The 10,461-nt window shown below is 41.7% G+C and overlaps 1 non-coding gene across 1 annotated transcript; it reads right to left on the bottom strand.

The window, feature by feature from the left end:
• Positions 1-527: 527 nt before the first annotated feature.
• LOC112780565 (small nucleolar RNA R71) lies at positions 528-635 on the bottom strand. The gene has a single exon (XR_003191391.1). It is a non-coding gene; the product is annotated as a small nucleolar RNA R71 (small nucleolar RNA).
• Positions 636-10,461: the final 9,826 nt, after the last annotated feature.

The raw sequence follows: 10,461 nt of genomic DNA, 5'->3' as shown, positions 1-10,461 counted from the left end.
ACAAAGAAAAAGGCATTCTTATTGAAGCTGATCCAGAACCTGAAAGGACTCTGAAAAGGAAACTAAGAGAAGCTAAATTACAACAATCCAGAGACAACCTTATTGAAAATTTTGAACAAGTAAAGGAGATGGCAGCCGAATCCAACAACAATAATGCAAGGAGGATGCTTGGTGACTTTACTGCACCTAATTCCAACTTACATGGAAGAAGCATCTCCATTCCTGCCATTGGAGCAAACAACTTTGAGCTGAAACCTCAATTAGTTTCTCTGATGCAGCAGAACTGCAAGTTTCATGGACTTCCATTTGAAGATCCTTTTCAGTTCTTAACTGAATTCTTGCAGATCTGTGATACTGTTAAGACTAATGGAGTAAATCCTGAAGTCTACAGGCTCATACTTTTCCCTTTTGCTGTATGAGACAGAGCTAGAGTATGGTTGGACTCTCAACCCAGAGATAGCCTGAACTCTTGGGATAAGCTGGTCACGGCTTTCTTAGCCAAGTTCTTTCCTCCTCAAAAGCTTAGTAAACTTAGAGTGGACGTTCAGACCTTCAGACAAAAAGAAGGTGAATCCCTCTATGAAGCTTGGGAGAGATACAAAGGACTGACCAAAAAGTGTCCTACTGACATGCTTTCAGAATGGACCATCCTGGATATCTTCTATGATGGTTTGTCTGAATTGGCAAAGATGTCATTGAATACTTCTGCAGGTGGATCCATTCACCTAAAGAAAACACCTGCAGAAGCTCAAGAACTCATTGACATGGTTGCTAATAACCAGTTCATGTACACTTCTGAGAGGAATCCTGTGAGTAATGGGACGCCTATGAAGAAGGGAGTTCTTTAAATTTATACTCTGAATGCCATATTGGCTCAGTATAAAATATTGACTCAGCAAGTCAATATGATTTCCCAGAGTCTGAATGGAATGCAAGCTGCATCCAACAGTACTCAAGAGGCATCTTCTGAAGAAGAAGCTTATGATCCTGAGAACCCTGCAATAGCAGAGGTGAATTATTTAGGTGAACCTTATGGAAACACCTATAACTCATCATGGAGCAATCATCCAAATTTCTCATGGAAGGATCAAAAGCCTCAACAAGGCTTTAATAATGGTGGAAGAAACAGGTTTAGCAATAGCAAGCCTTTTCCATCATCCACTCAGCAACAGACAGAGAATTCTAAGCAGAATCAATCTAGCTTAGCAAACTTAGTCTCTGATCTATCTAAGGCCACTGTGAGTTTCATGAATGAAACAAGATCTTCCATTAGAAATTTAGAAGCACAAGTGGGCCAGCTGAGTAAAAGGATCACTGAAATCCCTCCTAGTACTCTCCCAAGCAACACAAAAGAGAATCCAAAAGGAGAGTGCAAGGCCATTGACATAAGCATCATGGCCGAACCTGTAAGGGAAGGAGAGGACGTGAATCCCAAGAAGGAAGACCTCCTGGGACGTCCAGTGATCAATAAGGAGTTTCCCTCTGAGGGACCAAAGGACTCTGAGGCTCATCTAGAGACCATAGAGATTCCATTGAACCTCCTTATGCCATTCATGAGCTCTGATGAGTATTCCTCTTCTGAAGAGAATGAGGATGTTACTGAAGGGCAAACTGCCAAGTTTCTTGGTGCAATCATGAAGCTGAATGCCAAATTATTTGGTATTGAGACTTGGGAAGATGAAGCTCCCTTGTTCACCAATGAACTAAGTGATCTGGATCAACTGACATTGCCTCAGAAGAGACAGGATCCTGGAAAGTTCATAATACCTTGTACCATAGGCACCATGATCTTTAAGGCTCTGTGTGATCTTGGTTCAGGGATAAACCTCATGCCCCTCTCTATAATAGAGAAACTGAGAATCTATGGGGTGCAAGCTGCTAAAATCTCATTAGAGATGGCAGACAATTCAAGAAAACAGGCTTATGGACAAGTAGAGGACGTGTTAGTAAAGGTTGAAGGCCTTTACATCCCTGCTAATTTCATAGTCCTGGATACTGGAAAGGAAGAGGATGAATCCATCATCCTAGGAAGACCTTTCCTGGCCACAGCAAGAGCTGTGATTGATGTGGACAGAGGAGAATTGATCCTTCAAATAAATGAGGACAACCTTGTGTTTACAACTCAAGGATCTCTCTCTGCATCCATGGAGAGGAAGCAGAAAAAGCTTCTCTCAAAGCAGAGTCAAACAAAGCCCCCACAGTCAAACTCTAAGTTTGGTGTTGGGAGGCCACAACAAAACTCTAAGTTTGGTGTTGAACTCCCATATCCAAACTCTAAGTTTGGTGTTGGGGAGTCTCAACAATGCTCTGAACATCTGTGAGGCTCCATGAGAGCCCACTGTCAAGCTACTGACATTAAAGAAGCGCTTGTTGGGAGGCAACCCAATTTTTATTTATCTAACTATATTTTTCTTAGTCATATGTCTTTATAGGTTCATGATAATGTGGAGTCACAAAATAAATATAAAAATTAAAAACGGAATCAAAAACAGCAGAAGAAAAATCACACCCTGGAGGAAGTATCTGCCTGGCGTTCAACGCCAGAACAGAGCATGGTTCTGGCGCTGAACGCCCAAAATGGGCAGTATCTGGGCGCTGAACGCCCAAAATGGGCATCATCTGGGCGTCTGAACGCCAGAATTGCACCCTGGAGAGGAGCTGGCGCTGAACGCCCAGAACAAGCATGGTTCTGGCATTCAACGCCAGAAATGGGCAACAAATGGGCGTTGAACGCCCAAAATGGGCACCAACCTGGCGCTGAACGCCCAGAGTTGTGTGCAAGGGCATTTTGCATGCCCAATTTGGTGCAAGGGTGTAAATCCTTGAACACCTCAGGATCTGTGGACCCCACAGGATCACCTCAGGATCTGTGGACCCCACAGGATCCCCACCTACCTCCACTCACTTCTTCTCACCCCTCTTTTACACAATCCCATAAACACTCTTCCCCATAACCCTTCACCAATCACCTCAACCTCTCTTCCCCATAACCCTTCACCAATCACCAATCACCTCAACCCATCACCTCTTCACCACTCACATCCATCCACTCTTCCCCATAAACCTACCTCATAAACTCCACCTACCTTCAAAATTCAAAATCAATTTCCCACCCAAACCCACCCTACATGGCCAAACCTTAACCCCCCTCCCATCCCTATATATAACCCTCCATTCTTCCTCATTTTCACACAACACAACCCTCTTTTCTCTTCTTGGCCGAAACACAACCCCTTCTCCCTCCCCTCCATTTCTTCTTCTTCTTCATCTATTCTTTCTTTTCTTGCTCGAGGACGAGCAAAATTCTTAGTTTGGTGTGGTAAAAGCATAAGCTTTTTGTTTTTCCATTACCATTAATGGCACCTAAGGCCAGAGAAACATCAAGAAAGAGGAAAGGGAAGACAAATGCTTCCACCTCTGAGCCATGGGAGATGGAAAGATTCATCTCACAAGCCCATCACTAAGAAAAGGATGGAGAAAACAAGAGAGCCCACTCATGAATCTCAACAGGCACATGAAGAAGCTCATCATCAAGAAATCCCTGAGATACATCAAGGGATGCACTTGCCTCCACAGAATTTTTGGGAGCAAATCAACACCTCCCTAGAAGAATTAAGTTCCAACATGGGACAACTAAGGGTGGAACATCAAGAGCACTCCATCATCCTTCATGAAATAAGAGAAGATCAAAAAGCAATGAGGGAGGAGCAACAAAGACAAGGAAGAGACATAGAAGAGCTCAAGGACATCATTGGTTCCTCAAGAAGGAAACGTCACCATCACTAAGGTGGACTCATTCCTTGTTCTTACTTTCTCTGTTTTTCATTTTCTCTATGTTATGTGCTTATCTATGTTTGTGTCTTCATTACATGATCATTAGTAGTCAGTAACTATGTCTTAAAGTTATGAATGTCCTATGAATCCATCACCTCTCTTAAATGAAAAATGTTTTAATTCAAAAGAACAAGAAGTACATGAGTTTCGAATTTATCCTTGAACTTAGCTTAATTATATTGATGTGGTGACAATGCTTCTTGTTTTCTGAATGTATGCTTGAACAGTGCATATGTCTTTTGAAGTTGTTGTTTAAGAATGTTAAATATGTTGGCTCTTGAAAGAATGATGATTAGGAGACATGTTATTTGATAATCTGAAAAATCATAAAAATGATTCTTGAAGCAAAAAAAAGCAGCACAGAACAAAGCTTGCAAAAAAATAAGAGAAAAAAATAGGCAAAAAAAAAAATAGAAAGAAAAAGAAAAAGCAAGCAGAAAAAGCCAAAAGCTCTAAAAACCAAAAGGCAAGAGCAAAAAGCCAATAACCCTTAAAACCAAAAGGCAAGGGCAAATAAAAAGGATCCCAAGGCTTTGAGCATCAGTGGATAGGAGGGCCTAAAGGAATAAAATCCTGGTCTAAGTGGCTAAACAAAGCTGTCCCTAACCATGTGCTTGTGGCGTGTAGGTGTCAAGTGAAAACTTGAGACTGACCGGTTAAAGTCAAGGTCCAAAGCAAAAAAAGAGTGTGCTTAAGAACCCTGGACACCTCTAATTGGGGACTTTAGCAAAGCTGAGTCACAATCTGAAAAGGTTCACCCAATTATGTGTCTGTGGCATTTATGTATCCGGTGGTAATACTGGAAAACAAAGTGCTTAGGGCCACGGCCAAGACTCATAAAATAGCTGTGTTCAAGAATCATCATACTGAACTAGGAGAATCAATAACACTATCTGAACTCTGAGTTCCTATAGATGCCAATCATTCTGAACTTCAATGGATAAAGTGAGATGCCAAAACTATTCAAGAGGCAAAAAGCTATAAGTCCCGCTCATTTAATTGGAGCTATGTTTCATTGATAGTTTGGAATTTATAGTATATTCTCTTCTTTTTATCCTATTTGATTTTCAGTTGCTTGGGGACAAGCAACAATTTAAGTTTGTTGTTGATGAGCGGATAATTTATACGCTTTTTGGCATTGTTTTTAGTATGTTTTTAGTAGAATCTAGTTACTTTTAGGGATGTTTTCATTAGTTTTTATGTTAAATTCACATTTCTGGACTTTACTATGAGTTTGTGTATTTTTCTATGATTTCAGGTATTTTCAGGCTGAAATTGAGGGACTTGAGCAAAAATCAGATTCAGAGGTTGAAGAAGGACTGTTGATGCTGTTGGATTCTGACCTCCCTGCACTCCAAATGGATTTTCTGGAGCTACAGAACTCAAAATGGCGCGCTTCTAATTGCGTTGGAAAGATGACATCCAGGGCTTTCCAGCAATGTATAATAGTTCATACTTTGCCCATGTTTAGACGACGCAAACTGGCATTCAACGCCAGCTTTCAGCCCAATTCTGGCGTCCAGCGCCAGAAACAAGCTGAAAGTGGAGTTCAACGCCCAAACTGGCACAAAAGCTGGCGTTCAACTCCAAGAATGACCTCTCCACGTGTAGACTTCAAGCTCAGCCCAAGCACACACCAAGTGTGCCCCGGAAGTGGATTTATGCATCAATTACTTACTTCTGTAAACCCCAGTGACTAGTTTATTATAAATAAAACTTTTTATCATTGTATTCACAGTCTTGGTTACTCTGGTTCCCCTCTGGGGCCGAGACCAATGAACTCCATTATCACTTATGTATTTTCAACGGTAGATTTTCTGCACTCCATAGATTAAGGTGTGGAGCTCTGCTGTTCCTCAAAGATTAATGCAAAGTACTATTGTTTTCTATTCAACTCATCTTATTTTGCTTCTAAGATATTCGTTCGCACTTCAACCTGAATGTGATGAATGTGACAATCATCATCATTCCCTATGAACGCGTGCCTGACAACCACTTCCGTTCTACATTAGATTGAATTAGTATCTCTTATATCTCTTAATCGGAATCTTCGTGGTGTAAGCTAGAATGATGGCGGCATTCAAGAGAATCCGGAAAGTCTAAACCTTGTCTGTGGTATTCCGAGTAGGATTCAATGATTGAATGACTGTGACGAGCTTCAAACTCACGATTGCTGGGCATAGTGACAGACGCAAAAGGATAGTAAATCCTATTCCAGCATGATCGAGAACCGACAGATGAATAGCCGTGCCGTGACAGGGTGCGTTGACCATATTCACTGAGAGGATAGGATGTAACCATTGACAAGGGTGATGCCTCCAGACGATTAGCCGTGTTGTGACAGGGCATTTGGATCATTTTCCCGAGAGAAGACCGAAAGTAGCCATTGACAATGGTGATGCATCACATAAAGCCAGCCATGGAAAGGAGTAAGACTGATTGGATGAAGATAGCAGGAAAGCAAAGGTTCAGAGGAACGAAAGCATCTCTATTCACTTATCTGAAATTCTCACCAATGATTTACATAAGTATTTCTATCCTTATTTTAGTATTATTTTCGAAAACCCCATTACTATTTTATATCTGCCTGACTGAGATTTACAAGGTGACCATAGCTTGCTTCATACCAACAATCTCCGTGGGATTTGACCCTTACTCACGTAAGGTATTACTTGGACGACCCAGTGCACTTGCTGGTTAGTTGTGCGAAGTTGTGAACCATGGTATTGGCATCATGTTTTTTTGGCGCCATTACCAGCGAAAGAAAGAGCGATGAATTTTACATAATCAAAGTGTAATCACAATTTCTGCGAACCAGTAATTTACTTTCAGTTTTAGTTAATTTCTTCCCTTCCCCCTACTTTTTCGTTTTTAGTTATTTACCATTCATTTCACTAACCCACTAACTGTTTGATATATTGCATCACTCACACTAACGGTCATTCTGACAGAAATACTTTCTGCATCTATTTTCCTTGCTTGTACTTGTTGGTTGTATGACAGGGAGAAGAAGCGGGGCTTCAACTTCCTTTGATTCTGAACCCGAGAGGACCTTCTTTAGATTAAGGAGGGAAGCGAGAGGAAAAAGAGTAGTTGGTGCCGAGGAAGAGGAGGAATACTTTGAACCAAACATGGAAGACAACATGAAAAACCATCATGAAGAAGAGGCTCACAACCATGGTGGAGGAGGTCGAACAAATCATGCTGGGGAGGATAGAAGAGTTTTAGGCTCTTACATCAATCCAAACCCAGGAAACTGTGGAAGTAGCATTCAAAAGCCAACCATCCATGCCAACAATTTTTAACTAAAACCACAGCTCATCACCCTTGTTCAGAACAACTGTTCGTTCGGAGGAAGTGTCCAAGAAGACCCCAATCAACATCTAACCACCTTCCTGAGAATATGTGACACAGTGAAGTCTAATGATGTTCATCCTGACGCCTATAGACTGCTCTTATTTCCATTCTCACTCAAGGATAAGGCAGCCATGTGGTTGGAGTCTTTCCCGAAGGAGAGCTTGACAACCTGGGAAGATGTGGTGAACAAATTCTTAGCAAGATTTTACCCTCCTCAACGAATCAATAGGCTGAGAGCTGAGGTCCAAACTTTCAGGCAACAAGATGGTGAGACTCTTTATGAAGCATGGGAGAGGTTTAAGGACCTGACAAGGAGGTGTCCACCAGATATGTTCAACGAATGGGTGCAGCTGCACATTTTCTATGAAGGCCTGTCATATGAATCAAAGAAGGCAGTAGACCATTCATCCGGAGGATCTTTAAACAAGAAGAAGACCATTGAGGAAGCCATAGATGTCATTGAAACAGTAGCAGAGAATGATTATTTCTATGCTTCTGACAGAGGCAACACTAGGGGAGTAATGGAGCTATACAATGTAGATTCTCTGCTGGCCCAAAACAAGCTCATTACCCAGCAGCTGGCTAACCTCACCAAGAAGATGGAGAGGAACCAAGTAGCAGCAATCACTATTTCATCAACAACCCAAGAAGGAGTGAATGAAGAAGCAGAGGGTAGTCAGGAGCAAGCCAACTACATTGGGAATTCACCTAGGCAAAACCATGATCCATACTCTAAGACCTATAACCCTGGATGGAGGAATCACCCAAACTTTGGGTGGGGAATTCAACAAGACCAAGGACTAGATCAAAGACGTTAAAATCCCAACAACAATGCAGCCCACCAACATCTCACATCTAGACCATATCAGCACCCACATAACCAACCCTCTCAAAACCTTTACCAAGGCCAAAATAACCCACCTCATCCTTCCACCTCTAATCCCAATTTACCATCATTTGATGAAAGACTCTCAAGGATTGAGAATCTACTTGAAGGCATAGGCAAAGAGATTCAAGATAGTAAAGCGTTCCGAGAAGAAGTGATGTCCAATATGCAGAACCAGGATGCTGCCATCAAGAAACTTGAGACACAAATTGGCTACTTATTCAAGCAAATCCCCAGCCACAACCTTCGCAGTAATACTAACTCAACCAAAAGGGAGGAGTGTCAGGCTATCACCCTTCGGAGTGGGAAAGAACTGAAGGAAATCCCCCAGAAACCACAAGAAGAGGACTCAAATAAAGAGGAAGAAGAGCAGGACGAAGCTCGAGTTTCCACTTTGAGTTCACAAAAAGGGGGAAGAAGTGCTGAAGCCAGACGTCCCAAGAGTCCCATACCCTCAACAATTAAAGAAGAAGGGAGATGACAATCAGCTTTCGAGATTTTTGGAAATCTTCAAGAAACTGCAAATCAACATACCCTTTGCTGAAGCAATAGAACAAATGCCACTCTATGCCAAGTTCTTGAAGGAGCTCATGACTAAGAAGAGAAGCTGGAAGAACAACGAGACTGTGATACTAACCGAAGAATGTAGTGCTATCATTCAGCACAAACTGCCCCAGAAATTGAAGGATCCTGGGAGTTTTCAGATCCCTTGTATTATAGGGGAAATCACAGTGGAGAAAGCTCTTTGTGACTTAGGAGCCAGTATCAATTTGATGTCAGTAGCTATGATGAGGAAGATGAAGATAGAGGAGGCTAAACCAACAAAAATGACCATACAGTTGGCAGACAGATCGTTCAAGTTCCCTCATGGCGTAGTAGAGAATTTGCTGGTGAAAGTGGGAGACTTCATATTCCCGACAAACTTCGTAGTGCTGGACATGCAGGAGGAAGCCAAGACCTCTATTATCCTGGGAAGGCCGTTCTTGGCCACTGCTGGAGCTGTCATTGATGTCCAAAAAGGTGATCTCACCCTGAGATTACATAACGAAAAGATGACAATCAATGTGTTCAAGGCCATGAGTTACCCACAAGAAAAACTGGGGGAATGTATGAGGTTGGACTCACTTGAAGAGGAAGTGTAGGAGAGTTTTGAAGAAGAAGAGTCTGAAGAGACCGAAAGAATAATAGAGGAAGAGTGTACATCAAGTGAAGAGGCTACAACAATAGAAATTGGCATACCAGGTGCACCAAAGGAAGAGAACAAAAAGTCAGAAGCACCTAAACTTGAACTCAAAGCACTGCCACCCACTCTCAAATATGCATAGTTAGGAGAAAATGAAAATTACCCAGTGATCATAAGCTCATGCCTCAGCAAAGATCAAGAGGATGAACTGATCAAAGTACTGCAACAGCACAAGGATGCCATTGGTTGGACACTTGCTGACCTGAAAGGGATAAGTTCGGCCATATGCATGCACAAGATACTGCTGGAAGATGATGCCAAACCATCTATTCAATCCCAAAGGAGGTTGAACCCAATCATGAAGGAAGGGGTACAGAAGGAAGTTATGAAGTTATGGCAAGGGGGGTAATCTACCCAATCTCAGACAGCCCCTGGGTTAGCCCCGTGCATTTCGTCCCAAAAAAGGGAGGAATTACCGTGGTTCCCAATGAGAAGAACGAACTAATTCCTACAAGGATAGTCACAGGATGGCGGATGTGCATAGACTACGGGAAGCTCAATGAGGCTACTGATGAGTATTTTGGTGGAACAATGAATTTCTCCCAAAACACCCAAATCTAACCGGCAAGTGCACCGGGTCGCATCAAGTAATAAAAACTCACGGGAGTGAGGTCGATCCCACAGGGATTGAAGGATTGAGCAATTTTAGCTTAGTGGTTAATTTAGTCAAGAGAATTAAGATTTGGTTGAGTATTTTGTGATTTGCAGAAATTAAATTGCATGGAATTAAAGAGAACAGGAAATAAATTGCTGAATCTTAAAGAACAAGAAATTAAATGGCAGAAACTTAGAATGCAAGAAATGTAAATTGCGGAATCTTAAAGTGCAAGAAATGTAAATGACTTGAATTGTAAAGGGTATTGGGACTTGGATTTGCAGAAATTAAACAAGGAAAAGTAAATTTGCATCAAGCAGAGAAGTAGAAGAGGGTTTGGGTTAAATCGGATCTTGAAGCAGAAAAGTAAATGAACATGAAAACAATAAACAGAGAATTAGAAATTGAAAGTTCAGATCTCAGGACCCAGAGACTAGAAAACCGAGTCTAGATCTCAATGCCTTCCTAGATCCAACAAGAACAATTGCAAGGGAATTGTAAATTGCAAGGAAAGTAGATGAAGAGCAATTAACAGAAATTAAATTC

Source organism: Arachis hypogaea, chromosome 19 (genome assembly GCF_003086295.3).
Source record: "Arachis hypogaea cultivar Tifrunner chromosome 19, arahy.Tifrunner.gnm2.J5K5, whole genome shotgun sequence".
NCBI classification, from domain to species: Eukaryota; Viridiplantae; Streptophyta; class Magnoliopsida; order Fabales; family Fabaceae; genus Arachis; species Arachis hypogaea.
Note: the sequence above shows the minus strand (reverse complement) of the source record. Positions and strands in the feature narration are given on the sequence as shown.